This window comes from Ovis canadensis, chromosome 6 (assembly GCF_042477335.2).
Source record: "Ovis canadensis isolate MfBH-ARS-UI-01 breed Bighorn chromosome 6, ARS-UI_OviCan_v2, whole genome shotgun sequence".
NCBI classification, from domain to species: domain Eukaryota; kingdom Metazoa; phylum Chordata; class Mammalia; order Artiodactyla; family Bovidae; genus Ovis; species Ovis canadensis.
Genome location: NC_091250.1, coordinates 81,672,718 through 81,694,074, shown reverse-complemented (window position 1 = coordinate 81,694,074; position 21,357 = coordinate 81,672,718). Strand labels below are relative to the sequence as shown.

The 21,357-nt window shown below is 37.7% G+C and overlaps 1 pseudogene; it reads right to left on the bottom strand.

Annotated features, from left to right (window-relative positions):
- LOC138442972 (small ribosomal subunit protein eS6-like) overlaps positions 1-21,357 on the bottom strand; it is a 99,611-nt pseudogene that overhangs the window by 8,038 nt on the left and 70,216 nt on the right.

The window sequence follows — 21,357 nt, the reverse complement described above, 5'->3', positions numbered from 1 at the left end:
ATCCCACCACTTCTTGGCAAATAGATGGAGAAACAATGGAAATGGAAACAGTGGAAGATTATATTTCCCTGGGCTCTAAAATCACTGCAGATGATGACTACAGCCATGATATTGAAAGGCACTTGTTACTTGGAAGAAACACCATGACAAACCTAGACAGTATATTGAAAAGCAGAGACATCACTTTGCCAACACACTTTGGAAGCACTGTGGCTCAGCCTGTAGTCCAGGAGACCCTGGTTTGATACCAGAGTTGGGATGATCCCCTGCAGAAGGGAATAGCCACCCACTCCAATATTCTTGCCTGTAGAATTCCAAGGACAGAGGAACATAATGTAACTACAGTCCATGGGGTTGCAAAGAGTCGGATGTAATTGAGCAATTAACACATGCACAACATTTGCCAACAAAGGTCCATATAGTCAAAGCTATGGGTTTTCCAGTCATGTATGGGTATGAGAGGTGGACCATAAAGAAGGCTGAAAGCTGAAGATTTGATGCTTTCAAATTGTGGTGCTGGAGAAGACTCTTGAAAATCTCTTGGACTACAAGGAGACCAAACCAGTTAATCTTACGGGAAATCAACCCTGAATATTCATTGGAAGGGCTGATGCTGAAGCTGAAGGTCTAATACTTTGGCCACCTAAAGCAAAGAGTCGACCCTTTCGAAAAGACCCTTATGCTGGGAAAGAGTGAGGGCAACAGAAGATGAGATGGTTGGATGGCATCATTTACACAGAGTACATGAGTTTGAGCAACTCTGGAAGATAGTGAAGGACAGGGAAGCCTGGTGTGCTGTAGTCCATGGTGTCACAAAGAGTTGGACATGACTTAGCGATTGAACAACAGCAATCATTGAAGAAAACTCGTAATACTCAGGAACATATAAAGAAGGAAATAACCATAAAGAATCATCTCATTATTAATTATAATGACATTTTGCTACTTTTTTTTGCAAATCTATATTTTTACTTCTGTATCTATAGCTGTACTGTAGCCTTGGTCGAATTTGATCACAATATTATATGGTAAGAATTTTTCATGTACATAATAATTACTCATAAACAGATTTTGAGGGAAAAAATTCTCCATTGTGTACATGAATATATCATAATATAATTTACTATTCCCTCATGGTTACAGTGTAAAATGCCTTCACCTTAATCACTGCTGTAATAATGCTACAGCGAGAATTCTTTACATAATCTTTGCCCCCATTCCTCATTGTTTCCTTGGGGTTTCATCTTCATAGTAAAAATTCTGAATCAAAGCCTATAAAAATACTAAATTTCACGATTCATGTACCAAATTGTTTTACCGAAAAATGTATTCATCAGCAGTATATAAGAGACTCGTCACACCATTGTCTCCACATAACATGACATTAACTTTTTGTAAATGCCAATTTCATACATACAAGCTGCATCTTATTTTACTTGGCTTTCCTTTCATCATTAACAAGGTTGAATTTTTAAAATTTTATTTGTCTATTTTTGTTTCTTTTTTCATAAGTTATCTGCTTAGATCCTTTGCTGATTTTTGAAATCATGATATGTAACGGTTGAATTTTAGAATTTTGTAATAAATCAAGATGTGTTCCATATAAAAGCTACTTCTACATACCACTAGTTTTGTTTTAGAAATTTTGTAGTGTAGACCATGCCTAGAATGACTAGTCAACTTTTAGCTTTCTGTGAATACTGTAATTATCTACTTATGGTTTTGCATGTTGCCAAATTTTAAACCAAAATCATAAACACAATAGAAGCATAAAGGAAAGAAAATTGTGGCAAGGATAATAATACTTTTATTATTAATGCTGTTTAGTCTCTAAGTCATGCCCAACTCTTTGCAACACCAAGGACTGTAGCCTGCCAGGTTCCTGCCAAGTCCATGGGATTTCCCAGGCAAGAGTGCCACTGTGGGTTGCCATTTCCTTCCCCAGGCGATCTTCCTGGCCCAAGGATTGAACCCACATCTCCTGCACTGCAGGCAGATTCTTTATCCCTGAGCCATTAGAGAAGCCCAGTTACATTATTAGCTCAGGAGAAATAGGGAAGACAATTGCAAATTATGCAGAGAAGTGTAGTATCTACTGTAGTGCCTGCTTAGAGGCTGTCCCCACATACGCATTTGGTGAATGAATGAGTCAGGGAAGTATGGCCAAGCAGAGGACTGAAGACACATCTGGTGATGGCATCTCTTCCTCCTTTCAGTCTTTTCTATGGTTTGATAAGTATAAAGGCTGATAAGAAATTCTCCTGTTGTTCCAGTTTTTCTACACTGGTGAAAATAATCATATCCACAACACTCCAAGGTGAGGCATTTATTGATAATGTTTTCAAAAGTGGTCTGAATGCTTTAAAACAGAATTAGGCAAATACAAGCAGTTCTTATCAAGATATCATACATAATGGAAAGAGTATTAATTCACATTCAAGACAGATAGGCTTGCAAAAGTTAGTGTTTCTTTAAATAGCAGGTGTTATGATTGTTTCTATAGCAATAAACGACCTTCAAAATGTTTTAAAGTTATTCTCTTTTGGCAAGAATTTTTTCCTTTGAAACTTTTTAATTGTAAAAACAATATCAGAATCATATTAAAGATAATTCAGGGAAAATTGCTTCAAGTGCACCTGTTGTTAATTTACATTCCATTTTCCTAACTGTTAATGGAATTTGTATTTGCTAGAAGCTGTTGTAGACACTTCAAACTAGGTATGAGAAAATAAATTTTAAGTGAATTTGAACTCTATGTGCAAAAACTAAATTAAAAAATTAAGTTAGGGGTCATTTCAGTCATATATTTTTATTGCCAGAAGTCTTTATATAAATATTTTTTGAGACTCTCTTGGTTACAAACCATGGACTTTATCTGTGACCTTTATATCTTGCCTATATTCCTTCCTTTGGGTGAGTTCCTCTTCTCTATGAAGAGATTCCTGGCTACAGAAGAAAAAAATAATCCAGGTTGACCTGTAAGAATAGCCCTTACTGTTAGGAACATTAACTACTCCAAAACTTTTCAAGGATTAATATAGATGTTAATAGTGAAGGGAATATTCGATTTCTGTGGCAGGAATGCTTGGTATAAGGAGACAGCAAACCAGACCATGCATCTTTGTTAAGATATGAATAGTCCATTTGAGAATGAAATGACGGCAGCTTCTTGATAATGTTTGAACCTTTGGATCCAGCCAAGTCCAAAGCAAGAACACAATGTATATTTTCTTATTAAATAAGTCAATAAGTTTCTGTTTTAGCTTAAGCTAATTGGGATTGAGTTTCTGTTTGTGTTTTTTTTTTTGTTGTTGTTGTTGTTGTTGTTAAGGAATGTGTCCTGATGCCTTATGCAGACTCTGAGTATGTAGATTCCTTCTTCAAGTGAAATGAACAACAACAAAAAGAAACCCTTGTCACCCAGTGTAGATTAATACAGATGGTAGCAGTGAGTGCACCGAAGCCCAGATGTATAGTGGAACTTGGATAAATGCGTAAAGGTAAGAGATACTAGGACACATCAAGAAAATCAATACTTAGGTCTGGCATCTGAGGAACATGGAAGTTGTCACTCTGTTCTAAAAACAAATAAAAAGCTGAACAAACTGAATATCCACTACTCTTAGATCCATCAGAGAACTGAGGTCATAGGGCAAATTGTTGCCCCCAAAATTAGGATAGACAAGAAGACACAGAAAATCAGTTTACTAGAGCAGAAATCTAAACTGTAATTGACAAAATGCTAGAGTTTCAGTGGAAGCAAGCCTGAAATTTAGAAATGAAAGGAGACCCAGACTTAGGGGGAACATTACACTAAACTTACTGTGACCATATGATTCAGAAGTCACAATCCCTTGGTTACTGCCCACATGAGATGACAGCATGCCTACACAAACTTGCACACAAATGTTTATAGCAGCATTATTCACAACCTGGGAGTAGCCAAAATGTCTTTCAGTAAGTGAATGGATAAATAAACTATGGTGAGTGAAAGTCACTCAGCCGTGTCCAACTCTTGGTGACCCCATGGACTACACAGTCCATGGGATTCTCCAGGATAGAATATTGGAGTGGATAGCCTTTCCCTTCTCTAGGGGAATCCTCCCAACCCAGGAATTGAACCCAGGTCTCCTGCATTGCAGGCAGATTAAAAACTATGGTAAATCTACAAAACGGAATACTATTCAGGACTAAAAAGGAAATAAGAAATCAAGCCATGAAAAGACATGTAGGAACCTTAAATACGTATTACTAAATGAAAGAAGCCAATCAGAAAAGGCTACATACTGTATGATTTCAACTGTATGACATTCTATAACGGCAAAGCAATGCAGAGAGTAAAAAGATCAGTTATTGCCAGGGATTAGGGAAGAGACAGTGTAGAGGAGACAAAGCACAGAGGATTTTTAGATAATGAAATTACTCTGTATGATACTAGAAAGCTGGATACTTCTCATTGTATGTTTGTAAACCCCCTAGAATGTACAACACCAAGAGTGAGCTCTCATGTAAACTATGGACTCTGGGTGGTAATAATATATCAATGTAAATTCACTGATTATAACAAATGTACCACTCTGGTGAGGTTTGTTGATAACTAGGGAGGCTATGCATGTGTGTGGTCAGGGAGTATATAGGAAATGTACTTTCTGCTCAACTTTGCTGTGAAACTAAACTATTGTAAAAAATAGAGACTTTGGGGGTTGGGGGCAGAATCTAGCATCATCAAGAATAATGAATATGAGAAAAATGACAGAAGATAGTTCCATCATCCACTATGACCACAGCCACAACTGCTACAGTGGAAATAGGTTTGTTTTTGTTCAGTTGCGAAGTCATAACTGACTCTTTATGACCCATGGCTTGCAGCATGCCAGGCTTCCTGTCCTTTGCTATCTCCTGGAGTTTGCTTAAACTCATGTCCATTAAGTCAATGATGCCATCCAACCATCTCATCCTCTGTCACCCCCTTCTCCTCCTGCCCTCAATCTTCAGCTTCAGAATCAGTCCTTCCAATGAATATTCAGTGGTGCTTTCCTTAAGGATTGACTAGTTTGATCTCCATGCAGTCCAAGGGACTCTCAAGAATCTTCTCCACCACCACAATTAGAAAGCATCAGTTCTTTGGTGCTCAGTTTTCTTTATGGTTCAACACTCACATCCATACATGACTATTGGAAAAACCATAGCTATGACTATGTGTACCTTTGGCAAACTGATGTCTTTGTTTTTTAATACACTGTCTATGTTTGTCATGGGATTCCCATGTGGTACAGTGGTAAAGAATCTATCTGCCAGTGCAAGAGATGAAAGAGACAAGGGCCCAGTCCCTGTATCAGGAAGATCCCCTGGAGCAGGACATGGCAACCCACTCCAGTAGGCTTGCCTGGGGAATTCCATGGACAGAGAAGCCTGGCGGGCTATAGTCCATGGGGTTGCACAGATATGGACACAACTGAGCACACCATGCCACACCACACAGGTTTGTCATATTTTTTTCTTACATCTATTTGCTCCTGATTCCTAGTAATCATGATGTCTTTTAAAAAGGTTTACTAACTTAGCTTTATTTATTTTTGCATTTTATTTGTTTTCCACTGTGTTGGATCTTTGTTGCTGTGTGGGCTTTTATCTAGTCAAGGTGCATGGGCAGTCAGGCCTCAGTAGTTGTGGCAGGTGGGCTTGGTAATGATGGCTCCCAGGCTCTAGAGTGCAACCCACTCCAGCATTCTTAGCAACTAAACAACAACGACAACAACATTGTTATCTGTAATCACTATGCTGTGCATTAGACCTCTAGGACCCATTTGTTCACAAGTTGCAAGTATGTTCCCCCACTCCCCAACCCCTGGTCACCACTGTTCTACCCTGTTTTTATAAGTTCAGCTGTTTTCTGTGCCATGGATAAGTGATATCATACAGCATTTGTCTTTCTTCACCTGACAGCTCACTTATCATAATGTCTTAAGGTGTTTAAGTATTTAAAGCAAAGTAGTGACATCACTTATTTGACATGTGTATGGAAAGACACTCTTGGTATTGGGGAAAACAGATTTGATTAGGATGAGAGTAGCAGAAATGAAATAAGTTAGAGAACTGTTATTATCATCCAAGTTAAATTCATGAGTGTGTAGATAAAGAGAGGGGAAGGATTCAAGAAGCAATAAGGAGTTGGACCTGCAAGACTTGATGAGGGGTTAGTGAGAGAATAGAAGGGGACTAGAAAGAACAGACTGGCCTCTGACCTTTAGGTCCCAGTTCATGAGTCAATGTAGGTCAACATAATCACAAGTTTTAAAAATTTATTTAAGTTGACAACCCAGTAATTAAAACACATCCTGTCCTCTCATCTTGAAAAATATAAATCTGTAATGACAGATTAACTATAGGGTTAATCTATGATTTTTATATAACAATGTTGGTAAAATATCAATTATAATTAATTTAATTACTATATAGTGCATATCTGAGTGTTTTTATCAGCATTTTTTCATGAAAATAATGGCTTATGGGATTAAAAGCTAAAATGTAATTGTGCTCATAGTATATGTAATTTAATATATTTTTGATAAAATTATGAACTTAAAAATTACTTTCATATTTTCGGGAAAGATTTTTTTCACCTAAAGCAACCCAATCATCAATTAAAATTAAGATGTGAAATGTAAATTATAAAGAATATTCTATTTAAGATCAATTCTAGCATTTAATGTCTACCTGGTTGCCAATATGAAGAATCAACATCATACTTCATGCCTCTTTCCTCCAGACCTTAACTCATACAAATTTAATATTAAAAATTCTTAACATTGATAAATGTTCCACAGTCTCCACTGAACAGTTAGCAATATGATACTAATGCTTGAGCACCTCTGGAACTACAAATTGGAACATGAAGAGAACATGAAAATGGATGCTTAGCCTGAGAAGTGATTGCAAGAATCCATTGTACCCATGCCTGCTGAAGGAACAGTTTGACAAGTTCATTAATTTGTCTGTTCATTCACCTTAGCATGTCCACAGCTTGAATCCTCATCATTCTCATTGGCAAGGCCCCTTTCTGAAGTTAGTAGTGACACAGTTCTCACACCTTCCCATCATTCAGAAGTAATTCCTTTTGATTTCAAGAATATAGGGCAAAAGATCTGTGAAACGTTGTCATGGAAACTGAAGGGTACTAGCCAAGATAAAAGATATTAGTGGAACAATTCACCTTGTGCCAATATGTGTGCCAGACCCAGGAAGACAAAGATGCCCATGACTTCCCTGAGAGAGAGAGAGAGAATATTTGTGCATGAGAAGGAGAACCCGGAATTTTTTTAAAGATGTGTGTACTCAGTCACTCGGTTGTGTCTGACTCTTTGCGACCCTATGGACTGTTGCCCACTAGTCTCTGCTGTCCATGGAATTTTCCAGGCAAGAATACTGGAGTGGATGGGTCAGAATAGATGTTTCTCTTGCCTTGGTTCAGTGATGCTTGGAGGACCACCATGACATTTTTACCTTAAGTGTCTAGGCTTCTGGCGGGTTCTTAACCAGGATAGGGATTATCATAGCAAGAGGAACAGATTTAAGAGAAAATTATAGGTTCAGTTTGGGGCAAGTTAATTTTGAGATGGTGGGATAGTCAAACTAAGAAATTTAGCTGAGTTAGAAAAGTAGTCTGGGCCTCTGAATAGGGGAATGAATCTGCAATATAGACTTAAGAGCTGTTAGCTTTGTAGTTTCTGGGGGAAAAGGAAGATTTCATGATTCTACTCTCACACTCTTCTTTTTCTTCTAGAGGAGAAATCTGCTTATCAGATGTCAGAAACTGAAAAGGCCGTAACGAGCAATGAGTGAAGTTAATCTGCAGGTTAAATGGCTAGCTCCCTTTGAAATCTCTCTCATGCCTCCTCGACTCAGAGTTCAGGAACTTGGCCATTTCAACAACCCTGGAGGCTACTTTACTTTCTTTGAATATCTTCTACATCTTCCTGCCATGAAATTAGAATGTGATAATACTGAAAATCTTCCTTAGGTTGAGGAGGTATGTGTGGGAGGAGAGTTTGAAATAGAGAAGTTGACAGGTTAAACTTCAGAAGTCTCAATATAGAATGATTACAAGCTTTGAGGTTTAGAACAAAGATAGCTTTTGCCCAACGCTTCTTTCTCCCATTTGTCATTGTTCATTGTGTATAGCCTCATGAGAAGGGTGATATAGTATAGGCTAAAATTTCAGTACTCCTGGATTATCAGTCCAATTGATACCGGTGAAACCCCATCATAATATGAATTACCAGGATTAAAAAGTAAAAGTCCTGTTATTACCTGCATTATTGATAATTAAATAAATTCAAATGTTAACATTTGAACACATGTGCAATGAAAGAAGTTTTCCATTCCAATTTAGGTCTGAGTCCCACATATCAACACAAACAGAATCTTCCCTGCCTATAGATCAATGCTTTAATTTCCTCACTAACAACGTATTGAAAGAAAACAACTGTTAATAAATGTCAGTGCATACATTTGTGTACACATGTATACGTAAGAATAAATTCCAAGAAGTAAAATTTCTAAATCAGAAGATATCTGCCCTTACAATTTTGTGATTGCCAAATTGTTCTGCAAACAGACGTAGCCAATTTTCACCAGGATTTGAAATTTTTAGATGAATGTTCATAAATATTTTCACTTTTATAATCTTGGGAGATAATGATGGCATCAAATTTTTGTTTTAAAGAGCATCCTATTGATTATGAAAGAGGTTTATAAATTGGTGGTATTTCTTCTTTATGTAATCTATACATGTATTTGTAGGGTTATTGAGTTTTTCTTTCTTGTTGTTTTTTTTTTTAATTTTTTTTACTTTACAATACTGTATTGGTTTTGCCATACATTGACATGAATCCACCACAGGTGTACATGAGTTCCCAACCCTGAACCCCCCTCCCACCTCCATCCCCATGTCATCTCTCTGGGTCATCCCAGTGCACCAGCCCCAAGCATCCTGTATCCTGTATCGAACCTAGACTAGCAATTCATTTCTTACAAGATAGTATACATGTTTCAATGCCATTCTCCCAAATCATCCCACCCTCTCCCTCTCCCACAGAGTCCAAAAGTCTGTTCTTTACATCTGTTTTTCTTCTAATGTGTAGAAATGTTTTATATCTTTAGGAAACATAGCCCTATTTTTAGTTTATCACTTGCTATGTTTATCTTTTCATAATATTTTTCCTGGACTGATATTTAATAATTTAGTTATATACAACTTTAACAATGTTTTCCTCTGTAAAAGCGTTAGTCACCCAGATGTGTTTGACTCTTTGCGATCCCATGGACTATAACCCACCAGGCTCTTCTGTCCATGGAATTCTCCAAGCAAGAATACTGTAGTGGGTAGCCATTCCCTCCTCCAGGGGACCTTTCTGCCTCAGGGATCAAACCCAGGTCTCCTGAATTGCAGGCAGATTCTTTATCATCTGAGCCACCAGGGAACCCATTTTCCTCTATAGCTTTCTCTAAATTGTTAAATATTATTAAAATATTTAACAATATTTTCCTTTGTAGTCCTTTCCTCTCTAGTGTTTCTCACAAAGAAAGTCATAACCAACTCTAATATAATGAATAAATATGCTCATCTTTTTCTATCTCCTATGACATTGTCATATTTTCTACTTTGATATATCTAAAATATATTTTGTTAAAAATGATAATGTTGAAATATAGCTCTATTTGTTCCTAGTGACTAACAGTCATTCTGAACACTTTAAGAAAGAAAAATAATCCATCTTTTTCCTATTGAAGTGAAATGCCACATTTAGCTTTTCGCTAAATCCCCATATGCATTTGCTTCTATTTCTGCGCTCTTCATTCTGTTCCTTTGATCTATCTACATTTATCACACCACAAAAGATCAAGTGAACAAAAGTTTTGAAATATGAAGCATGTAAATAAAACTATAATGTATATTTTATAGAAATAGACATACCTATACACAAATATACATAAAACCAGCAAAGTTTATGTACAGATAGTCTATAAGAAAAGAAACACAAATGCCTTATAAAAATTTGAAACATGCCCAACTTCAGTCATAATCAAAGATGTGTAAATTAACATTACAATGATGTTCCATTTTTGGTCTATTATGTTGGCAAAAGTGAAAATGTTTGATTAACACAGGTACTCCCTTACTGTTAATGGAATGTAAATTGGGACTTTTTCTTGATTAACCACTTGATAAGAACTCTCAAGAGTCTAACTGCACATATCTTTCAACCCAATAATTTCCTACAGATGTCTTGTATACATTAAAAAAATATAAGTACAGTGTGATATGTACAATATTAAAAGACCAGAAATAATCAGGGATAAAGGAACTTTTAAAGTGAAATATTACATGCATACAAAGGCAATGTTATCAGCTTTTAAAAAGAGTGATTTCAATATGTTTTGACAAGGAAAAATATTCTGAAATATATTATAAATGAAAATTTTTTTGATGATATAAGCAAATACTGAAGAATTGTAAGCTCCTCTGTATATTAAAGAGTATACATCTCATATGAAATTGGCGCACACAGATTTGGCTCTATAAGGATAAAAGATTTCTGAAAGAATATGTAAGAAAAAACTAGTGATTAGTTCTGGTAACAGGCAGAATGGAGTGTTTCCAACATAATTGACAAGGTTTATTTAATCATGAAATGTTTTCATAAGAAGGAATACCAGCAACTCTTTTCAAACATGGAAAAGTAAGCCAGTAAATATTTTACAGGAGAAAAATAGTATAGTGTTTAACCTTACTCCAAAATGAACATTAACATGAAATTCCATTCTTTACCTATCAAATTAGAAAAGTTTGGCAACTCAAAATTTAGTAGTTTATATATATGTATACAGTTTCCAGTTTGACAGTACTTTATTTCTAGGGATAAATGAATAGTAGAGCAGTGTGTGTGATCCCTGGGTTGGGAAGATCTCAGGGAGAAAGAAATGGCAACCCACTTCAGTACTCTTGCCTGGAAAATCCCATGGACGGAGGAGCCTGGTAGGCTACAGTCCATGGGGTCCCAAAAAGTTGAACACGACTGAACAACTTCACTTTCTTTCTTTGATTCTGTTAGCTTTAACCAGAAATCCTTGATTTTCTGTCTGCTGTTAAATAAAACGAAGGAAAAAAAGAAAATAAAAAGAAAATAATAATAATGAGAAACCTTCACTAAACAGAGTCAAAAAAGCAGAAGGGGGAGCTCTCATGTGCTGTGAAAGCAGAGCCCAACAGGGAGAGGAAAGACTCATCTTTCCTGGCAAGGACTCAGCCAGTGAAACCACAGACTCTTTATTTACTAGAGCTCTCTGAACTTCCTCTTTCCCTCTATAAAGTGTGCTCCTTCCCTTGCCCTGTGGGAACATGCATGTGGCTTGCCACGTTGCAGAACCTGAATTACAATTCTCTGCTGATCCTGCATAAACCCCCCCATTGCTGGGGAAATATCTGACTGTCTATTTGTTTCAGGTCAGCACTTTGGTCACCCGTTTGGGAACTAGAGAAGACCCCTTAGGGCCCTGGGATTGGTGAGCAGATCTGAACCCTTTGTCACTCATTGCTTTTCTTACCAACCCTGGGGTTCAAAAGTATGCGTTTCTCCTGGATCTAAGTTTACAACTTGTTTGTGTTTGAAGCTCTCCAGGTGTTATTTGGGGTCTATTAAGGGTTTTGACTTTCAGGTTAAGACCTTGTTCTGTGTCCTAGTACTGGTTTGGCATTTCCATCTGATTTTGAGATCAGACTGTTTCAACTGATAGTGGTTGGAATTGCTGTTGGCCCAATTCCTTTAGGAAGGAACTGCTTCAAAAGAAACTGTGCTGAGTATTTCAGCCTTCAGACTATTCCTTTGGAAAGACTATTCTCTGCAGACAGAGGAAAAAAAAAAACCCAGCTTTCGCCTTGGCTCTTCCTGGACCAAGCTGTCTTCTTAGGACTGGCTGGGGTTGACTTGCAAGCTGTTTGAACAGAATCATTTGTGCTGTAAGCTGTTTGAGCTGTTTGAAAATTGTTTTTACTCTAGAAGAAAAAAACCCTGAAAATGGAGCCCCAGTTATCTAAATATTTTGAGGACCCCACCCACCCATCCCACCACAAAGTCTCTGGCTAATATTATGCTTAAAAACTGTGAACCTTCCTTATGTGCATTTCTAACTAAATGGACCAACCTGACCAAATGCAATTTAGAATATCACTGGTCACTATGGGGAATTTTGTAATCCCCAAACTTAATTTCTTTAATACTAAATTGAACCACAGTAACTCAAAAATTTCCAGAACTGAGTAGAATGCTTATTGTGATTGGTATTTTGAGACTTCTTAACATTATCAAGAGTCCAAAATTGCTTCTTTGCAAAATAAGGTGTTAATATTAACTGAGGCAAACAAATGATTAAAGAAAAGTAAAATGAGTCCTGATGCCTCAGATTGGCCTTTCCTCGCTTCTTTGTCTCAAGCTCTGTCTCCAGCAGCATCTTCTCTCTCTCGGCCTGAAACCATCACTTGACACCATCTTCTTCTTTCCCTTCTACACCACCTGTGCCTTCATTATTGTCCCATAACAACTTCCAAACTATCTCACCAAGCTTCTCCTTTTCTTGGAGCTTACCCCATTCCCTTTTCCCTGAATTGTCAGAACCTATTCATTTAAAGTTAATCCTTTTGAGGCTCCAGAGACTAAACTCTTAATTTCTTATATTTCCCAGACTAAAGCTGAGCTATAAGCCATAGTCAAAGATTTTCCCAAAGTAATAGAAGATTCTCACAGATTTCTGAGGAATTTAACACAGTCACTCAAACTTATCAGTTTCTTTTCTCAGACTTATATCAGCTAATTGATACATTAGTCTGTAAGACCAAGCCTAGCACTTAATGAAAACCACTAATTGGGAAAGTTCTGAAAGGTCTCTGGAATTAAAACTGGGAGGCCAGCTGACTAACTTATAAAATCATGCTTAGGCAAGCACTGAGTGATTTCATCAAGAAATTCCTAGAGCTTTTCCAAAGCATGGTGATTGGGACAAAATTCAGGCCTGCACACAAAAGTCTGATGAATATAGTCATGATTGTTACAATTGACTTCAGTTTATTTTTAAAGAAAATGCTGATCTTCCTTCAAATGCTGATTCCACCCAAGTAACTTTTAACTCTATATTTATTAATGAAATGGACTGGGACCTTTCCCCCTCTACTGAAAAGGAGCAGGGTAAAATGGGAAATTATGTTCACTTCAGGTTTAGTTCATCTGGTAAACTAATGCTCTTGTACTTTAGATCTTGTTCAATAGTTGAGACGTGTTCGACTCTTTGCGACCCCATGGACTGCAGCACGCCAGTCTCCTCCATCCATGGATTTTCCAGGCAAGAACACTGGAGTGGGGTGCCATTGCCTTCTCTGTCAGTCATGTCCCATTCTTTACGACCCCATTGACTACTGCACGCTAGCCTTCCCTGTCCTTCACTATCTCCCGGAGTTTGCTCAATCTCATGTCTATTGAGACAGTGATGCCATCCAACCATCTCATCCTCTGTCGCCCCCTTTTCCTCTTGCCGTCAATCTTTCCCAGCATCAGGGCCTTTTCCAATGAGTCAGCTTTTTGCATCTATTGGAGCTTTAAATGAGTTATCGCCAAAGAAAATCACAAAAATATTTTTTCTTCAACTCCAATAAATGAAGGCTCTGAAATGAAATCACTGCCCACCTACGCACACACACACTCCCATTTTACCTGTGAGAAAACCTAAGGGCTGATAATGGAGGTTTGTCCAGGATCTCTAAGCAATGAGTAACACTGTTGTCCTTTGATAGCCTATTGTTCCTAATCCTTATATGTTACTAATATGCATTCCTACTGGAAGTAAATTCTTTAAATTGATTCATGCAGCGCAGTCTTTAGTATTCCAGTTGATGAATCTAGATAATACCTTTTTGCTTTCATTTTGGAAGGAAACAGTAGTGCCTCAGGGTTTTACTGAGAGTTCTTATTTCTTGCAAATCCTGAAGGCTAACCCAGATGACAAAGAGTTCTTTAGAGGTTCTACTTTGTTGTGCTTTATTGCTTTCCTTCTCAAACTTCTTCACAGGAAGGCTACATCTACTTGCTGACTTTTAGTCTTAAAAATTAAAACACCACCAAGGAAAAATTGCTATTTGCCCAAACCCAGGTTGGATATTTAGGGCAAATTTAGAACAAAGTCTACACCTAGATCCAGATAGACTTCATGGTGTTCTGTTTCCCCAAACGCAAAACAATGCCAACTGTGAGTTTTTGTTAGGCTAGTAGGTTATTGCCAAAATTAGATTCCAAATTTTTCTCTTACAGTTAAACCTCTATATGTTTAACTCAACAATAACAAGTCTGATCCAATTTTATGGGAAGAATTGAATGACATAGCCTACAGGGCCTTAAAGGAGAGTTTGATGAACCCACTTGTCCTGGGTATCCCAATTATTAGATACCTTTTCCCTTTTTATATGTTAAAAGAAAGGGAATACTTTCATATACCCTAAATACATACCCTAAAACAAAGGAGACCACTATCAGTCCATAGGGTATTATACTCAATCACTGGGCCCTGTAGTACAGGGATACTCCACTTACTTCAGAGACATTACAGCCCCTGCCCTTTTGGTTAAGACCAAAGAGAAAATTGCTGTCCCCTTTAATCATTTGTGTACCTCATGCAGTAGAAACTGTCCTGAATTTTCAACATACAGAACATTTCTCAGCCAGCCACTTTACCTCCCATGAAGTTTTTCTTATTAACCAATCCTCAGATAACTATTTTACATTTTAATAACCTCAGCTTGGCTACTTTTCTCTCCTCTGCCACCAAATGAGTATATCACAACTGCTTAACTCTGGTGGATCACTTCCTGACTCTTCATAGTGATCTACCAGAAATTTCATTGGGTAATGTTGACTTCTTATTGTTCACTGATGGTTCTTATTGAAAAGGTGACTATGGCAATATTGTACTGGGTGTACTATAGTAAATCCTTTTGACATTGTTGTTGAGGCAACATCTTTATCTATGGCTAGATAAAGCCATAGATAAAGGTTCAACACGTGGAATTATACACTCTTACACAGTTATCCAAATCTATGCCCCAACCAGTAATGCTGAAGAAACTGAAGTTGAACGGTTTTATGAAGACCTATAAGACCTTTTAGAACTAACACCCAAAAAAGATGTCCTTTTCATTATAGGGGACTGGAATGCAAAAGTAGGAAGTCAAGAAACACCTGGAGTAACAGGCAAATTTGGCCTTGGAATGCAGAATGAAGCAGGGCAAAGACTAATAGAGTTTTGCCAAGAACATGCACTGGTCATAGCAAACACCCTCGTCCAACAACACAAGAGAAGACTCTACACATGGACATCACCAGATGGTCAACACCGAAATCAGATTGATTATATTCTTTGCAGCCAAAGATGGAGAAGCTCTATACAGTCAACAAAAACAAGACCAGGAGCTGACTGTGGCTCAGATCATGAATTCCTTATTGCCAAATTCAGACTCAAATTGAAGAAAATAGGGAAAACTGCTAGACCATTCAGGTATGACCTAAATCAAATCCCTTATGATTATACAGTGGAAGTGAGAAATAGATTTAAGGGCCTAGATCTGATAGATAGAGTGCCTGATGAACTATGGAATGAGGTTCATGACATTGTACAGGAGACAGGGATCAAGACCATCCCCATGGAAAAGAAATCCAAAAAAGCAAAATGGCTGTCTGGGGAGGCCTTACAAATAGCTGTGAAAAGAAGAGAGGCAAAAGGCAAAGGAGAAAAGGAAAGATAAAAGCATCTGAATGCAGAATTCCAAAGAATAGCAAGAAGAGATAAGAAAGCCTTCTTTAGCGATCAATGCAAGAAATAGAGGAAAAGAACAGAATAGGAAAGACTAGAGATCTCTTCAAGAAAATTAGAGATACCAAGGGAACATTTCATGCAAAGATGGGCTTGATAAAGGACAGAAATAGTATGGACCTAACAGAAGCAGAAGATATTAAGAAGAGGTGGCAAGAATACATGGAAGAACTGTACAAAAAAGATCTTCACGACCCAGATAATCATGATGATGTGATCACTAATCTAGAGCCAGACATCTTAGAATGTGAAGTCAAGTGGGCCTTAGAAAGCATCACTATGAACAAAGCTAGTGGAGGTGATGGAATTCCAGTTGAGCTGTTTCAAATCCTGAAAGATGATGCTGTGAAAGTGGTGCACTCAATATGCCAGCAAATTTGGAAAACTCAGCAGTGGCCACAGGACTGGAAAAGGTCAGTTTTCATTCCAATTCCAAAGAAAGGCAATGCCAAAGAATGCTCAAACTACCACACAATTGCATTCATCTCACATGCTAGTAAAGTCATGCTCAAAATTCTCCAAGCCAGGCTCCAGCAATACATGAACTATGAACTCCCTGATGTTCAAGCTGGTTTTAGAAAAGGCAGAGGAACCAGAGATCAAATTGCCAACATCTGCTGGATCATGGAAAAAGCAAGAGAGTTCCAGAAAAACATCTACTTCTGCTTTCTTGACTATGCCAAAACCTTTGAATGTGTGGATCACAATAAACTGTGGAAAATTCTGAAAGAGATGGGAATACCAGACCACCTGACCTGCCTCTTGAGAAATCTGTATGCAGGTCAGGAAGCAACAGTTAGAACTGGACATGGAACAACAGACTGGTTCCAAACAGGAAAAGGAGTGCATCAAGGCTGTATATTGTCACCCTGCTTATTTAACTTATATGCCGAGTACATCATGAGACACGCTGGACTGGAAGAAGCACAAGCTGGAATCATGATTGCCAGGAAAAATATCAATAACCTCAGATATGCAGATGACACCACCCTTATGGCAGAAAGTGAAGAGAAGCTAAAAAGCCTCTTGATGAAAGTAAAAGAGGAGAGCGAAAAAGTTGGCTTAAAGCTCAACATTCAGAAAATGAAGATCATGGCATCCAGTCCCATCACTTAATAGGAAATAGATGGGGAAACAGTAGAAACAGCATCAAACTTTATTTTTTTGGGCTCCAAAATAACTGCAGATGGTGACTACAGCCATGAAATTAAAAGACACTTACTCCTTGGAAGGAAAGTTATGACCAACCTAGACAGTATATCCAAAAGCAGAGACATTACTTTGCTGACTAAGGTCCATCTAGTCAAGGCTATGTTTTTTCCTGTGGCCATGTATGGATGTGAGAGTTGGACTGCGAAGAAGGCTGAGTGCCAAAGAATTGATGCTTTTGAACTGTGGTGTTGGAGAAGACTCTTGAGAGTCCCTTGGACTGCAAGGAGATCCAACCAGTCCATTCTGAAGGAGATCAACCCTGGGATTTCTTTGGAAGGAATGATGCTAAAGCTGAAGCTCCTGTACTTTGGCCACCTCATGCGAAGAGTTGACTCACTGGAAAATACTCTGATGCTGGGAGGGATTGGGGGCAGGAGGAGAAGGGGACGACAGAGGATGAGATGGCTGGATGGCATCACTGACTTGATGGACGTGAGTCTGAGTGAACTCGGGGAGATGGTGATGGACAGGGTTGCCTGGCGTGCTGTGATTCATGGGGTCGGACACGACTGAGCGACTGAACTGGACTGAACTGACACAGGTGAAGACAAAAGTGCGGTGTTTATACTGAGAGCAGGTATACTCTCAGAGTAGCTCATGATTTTAGAATGTTGTGGTAGCAGTATGGCTTTCTTATCTTCTGGAGAAATAAAATTAAAAATAGCCCCAGTGCTCAGGAATTTGGGGATGCAATACTTTTTCAGAAGCGTTTGCAATTATTAAGATTCTAAGGCATTCTAAACTAGGAAGCTAGAGGAAATCACCTTGCTGATATTTCTGCAGAGAATACTACCTTTAAGGGGATCAAGAGCAGCCAGACTTCTGTCATGGTGACTTGGTGATCTTATTGTAAATAATTTCATCAGAGGATTAGGGGCAGATGCAACAGTTAGTAAATATTGAAAAGAAAGTAGAGATTATTCTATTTAAAAGCTTTAATAAATATATTATTTGTTTCAGATAAAATTGCATAATTCATCAATCTATTGACTAAAATACTGTTTAGTTAGTTTTTGTTTGGACACAGCATAGTGTATTTTTCATATTTTTGATATTAAAAACCTACAGAATGTGAGCAATGGAGGACAGATTTAAAATATTTTTCTTCAAGATTATTCTTAAACCCAATCACCCACCTGATTCTTAAACATAGCTAGAGGAGGCCTTTGTATAATCACTTCTATTCTCTAATATAACTCCAAGACAGAAGAGTTTTTTCAAGATGATAGTATTCCCTCCTGAAATTGAAGATTTTTCTTGTGCCACCTCTCTTTATTATGAAATACTAGTAACCTCTGACCTTAATATTTTAATAGAAAAATGCCAATATCTAAAAATAAACATCTTTAGAATTAAAGTTACATTAGAGTTGATAAACATGAATAAACAAACTAATGCAACTATTCAGTTATAAAAACTTGCCAGAAGAAATAAAAAGACAGTTTAATTTAATGGAGAGCCATTTATCTTTTGTAGAGCTTCTGAGTAGGAAATTTTTAGGTAGCATCTTACTTTGTTGAATTGCAGCTGAGTTATTGGAGAAAGAAATGGCAACCCACTCCAGTGTTCTTGCCTGGAGGATCCCAGGGACGGAGGAGCCTGGTGGGCTGCTGTCTATGGGTCGCACAGAGTTGGACACGACTGAAGTGACTTAGCAGCAGCAGCAGCAGCAGCAGCAGCAGCAGCAGCAGCAGCAGCATGTCAATTTTGGTTTAGTTTTCAATATGGGATATCAGTTTAAAAATATAATGTTTTCTGGAAAATTAAGCACTGAAAACAAATTAAAATCAAAACCTTTACCTAGATCTTATAAAATGTAGTCAAGATATTGGTTTCTGGCATATTTTTTCAGGCATAAGTTAAAAAACTGTAGACATCAATTAAGATCAAACTTTTCAAGCATTTCTAATTATAATGAAAAGCCATTTCTGTTTTTCAAAAAGTGAGTATTGACTTTGTATTGATGGCAATTAAAATTATCATCAGATTTAGTTGTAAAGAAAAGCATCCATCTCAGGAAAGAGTCATTTTCCATACTATTTAACTTCGGCACAGATCATAACATTGTGCTTCTCAATACCCAGATCACAAACATCATACCATTTTATGAGACCCAGGCTGCTGCTGCTGCTGCTAAGTCGCTTCAGTCATGTCAACTCTGTGCAACCCCATAGATGGCAGCCCATCAGGCTCCACCGTCCCTGGGATTCTCCAGGCAAGAACACTGGAGTGGGTTGCCATTTCCTTCTCCAGTGCAGGAAAGTGAAAAGTGAAAGTGAAGTCGCTCAGTTGTGTCCAACTCCTAGCGACCCCATGGACTGCACCCTACCAGGCTCCTCCATCCATGAGATTTTCCGGGCAAGAGTACTGGAGTGGGGTGCCATTGCTTTCTCCAGTGAGACCCAAGAGGGCACAGAATTCACAGGCAGAACCAGAGATGTGAAGATCACTGGATAGAAATGATACGCAGTGAGTCAGGTACAAAGCAGAGCCCTCTTCTATGTGAAGGAGATTAAAACATAAATGAGACAGAAGGAAGCCTTTTCTGGATGATGAAACTAACTGGGTCATGACCAATGGTCTAGTAATCTAGTTTTGCCATAATCCACCTACCCAATATATCTAGATATGGTGTGTGGTAACTTGTTAGAAATAGAAATAGGATAGAAAGTTAAACTTTCTTCGAGGTTATAAGATTAAAACCTGGTTCTCTTTATGACAGTCTGGTCATTTCTCTGTTTAAAGTCATGGTTTTTGTTGAATACTGGAGATCTGGACAGGAAACAGCTTAATGACTTGTTCCATGTTTGAGACATGGAAATTGAAACCCAGAGTCACTTGGAACAGAAATGCTAAGCCACATAATTTATTGTATCACAGGGAGAAACTAGTTTTCTTACCTTGAATCCATGTTTCAGTCTCACAGTGTTGCTGATAGTTCTGAGACACTTCTAACCGAGAAATCCTGTGTACTTCTCTCAGTTCTTCAAGAAAACAAGAGAGATAAGTGTTTTTCTCTCTTTGCCTCTCCTGGGACAGCCGAAATTGTGTCTTTTTATGTTCTTCTAGGGGTGAGAGGATGTGTGATAACTGATTCTCTTTGTGTAGTGTAACACTCTAAAATGAGTAATAATCCAGGGCATTACAAGTTCTTCAACAGTTTAGCTGAAATTATCTTAGAGCAGCATTGTCCAACAGAAATGTAATATGAATCACACAGGTAGTTTTAAATATTTTAGTGACGGTCTTTTAAAAAAAGTAAAGTGAAAGAGTAAACATAATTTTAATAATAGATTTCAGTTAACTTGATATATCAAAATATTATTGCTTCAATATGTAATCAATATAAAAATTTTAATGACCTACTTAAGACTAATTTCTGTAGGATGTTTTTGAAATGCAGGTTTGTTTTTTTTTTTAACTTGTTTGTTTGTTTGTTCTTACAGAACACCTAATTCTTACCAGCACTTAATATTTGTATGGAGATAATGGTCATTATACTACATGGCACAGCACTAGGTTGTAGGCAGAGAGATGAGAGAGGTGGATAGCCTGATCTAGGCGAAAAAAATGAGATTCTTGGACTGTGAGGATTAAAGGATGCTGGCGATCAGTTTCCTATATGCAAATATACTCTGCAATTTGGCAGGATTTCAGTGGGGGATAGCTGCAAAATGCCTGTGAAAGGTGGTGAGCCAGGGTAATTTGTTTCAACATGTGACATTTCTTACATTTGATTATTCTTGAATAAACTCACGCCTATTTTGTGGGTGTTCACCTCCAAATAAAGTTTCCGATTAAAGTATAAAATAGAATAATATTGTCCATACTCAATACTTCTATCCCCCAAACCACAACTTATGGCTCAATCCGATGAGGCCTAAATTCTGCTTCTAATATCTTGTTGAAATTATCCACTCTAAGACAAGGAAGGATGGAAGGTTACTTGAATCAGAGGAGGACTAATTTTTGGAAATTCTCATAAAGAATTTATTTTATGATACCATTATTATTTTCTTCTACAACAAAACAAAGAAGCTGTGAGTTGAGAATAAATTCTAGAAGCCATATAACTTAATATTCATATAATACTAAAGGCTTTACCATGGATTTGTAGTGTACTCAGTTTAACTATGAAGTGAAGAGTTAGTCCCTCAGCTGTGTCCAACTCTTTGTGACCCCATGGACTGTATGTAGCCCACCAGGCTCCTCTGTCCATGGGATTTCCCAGGC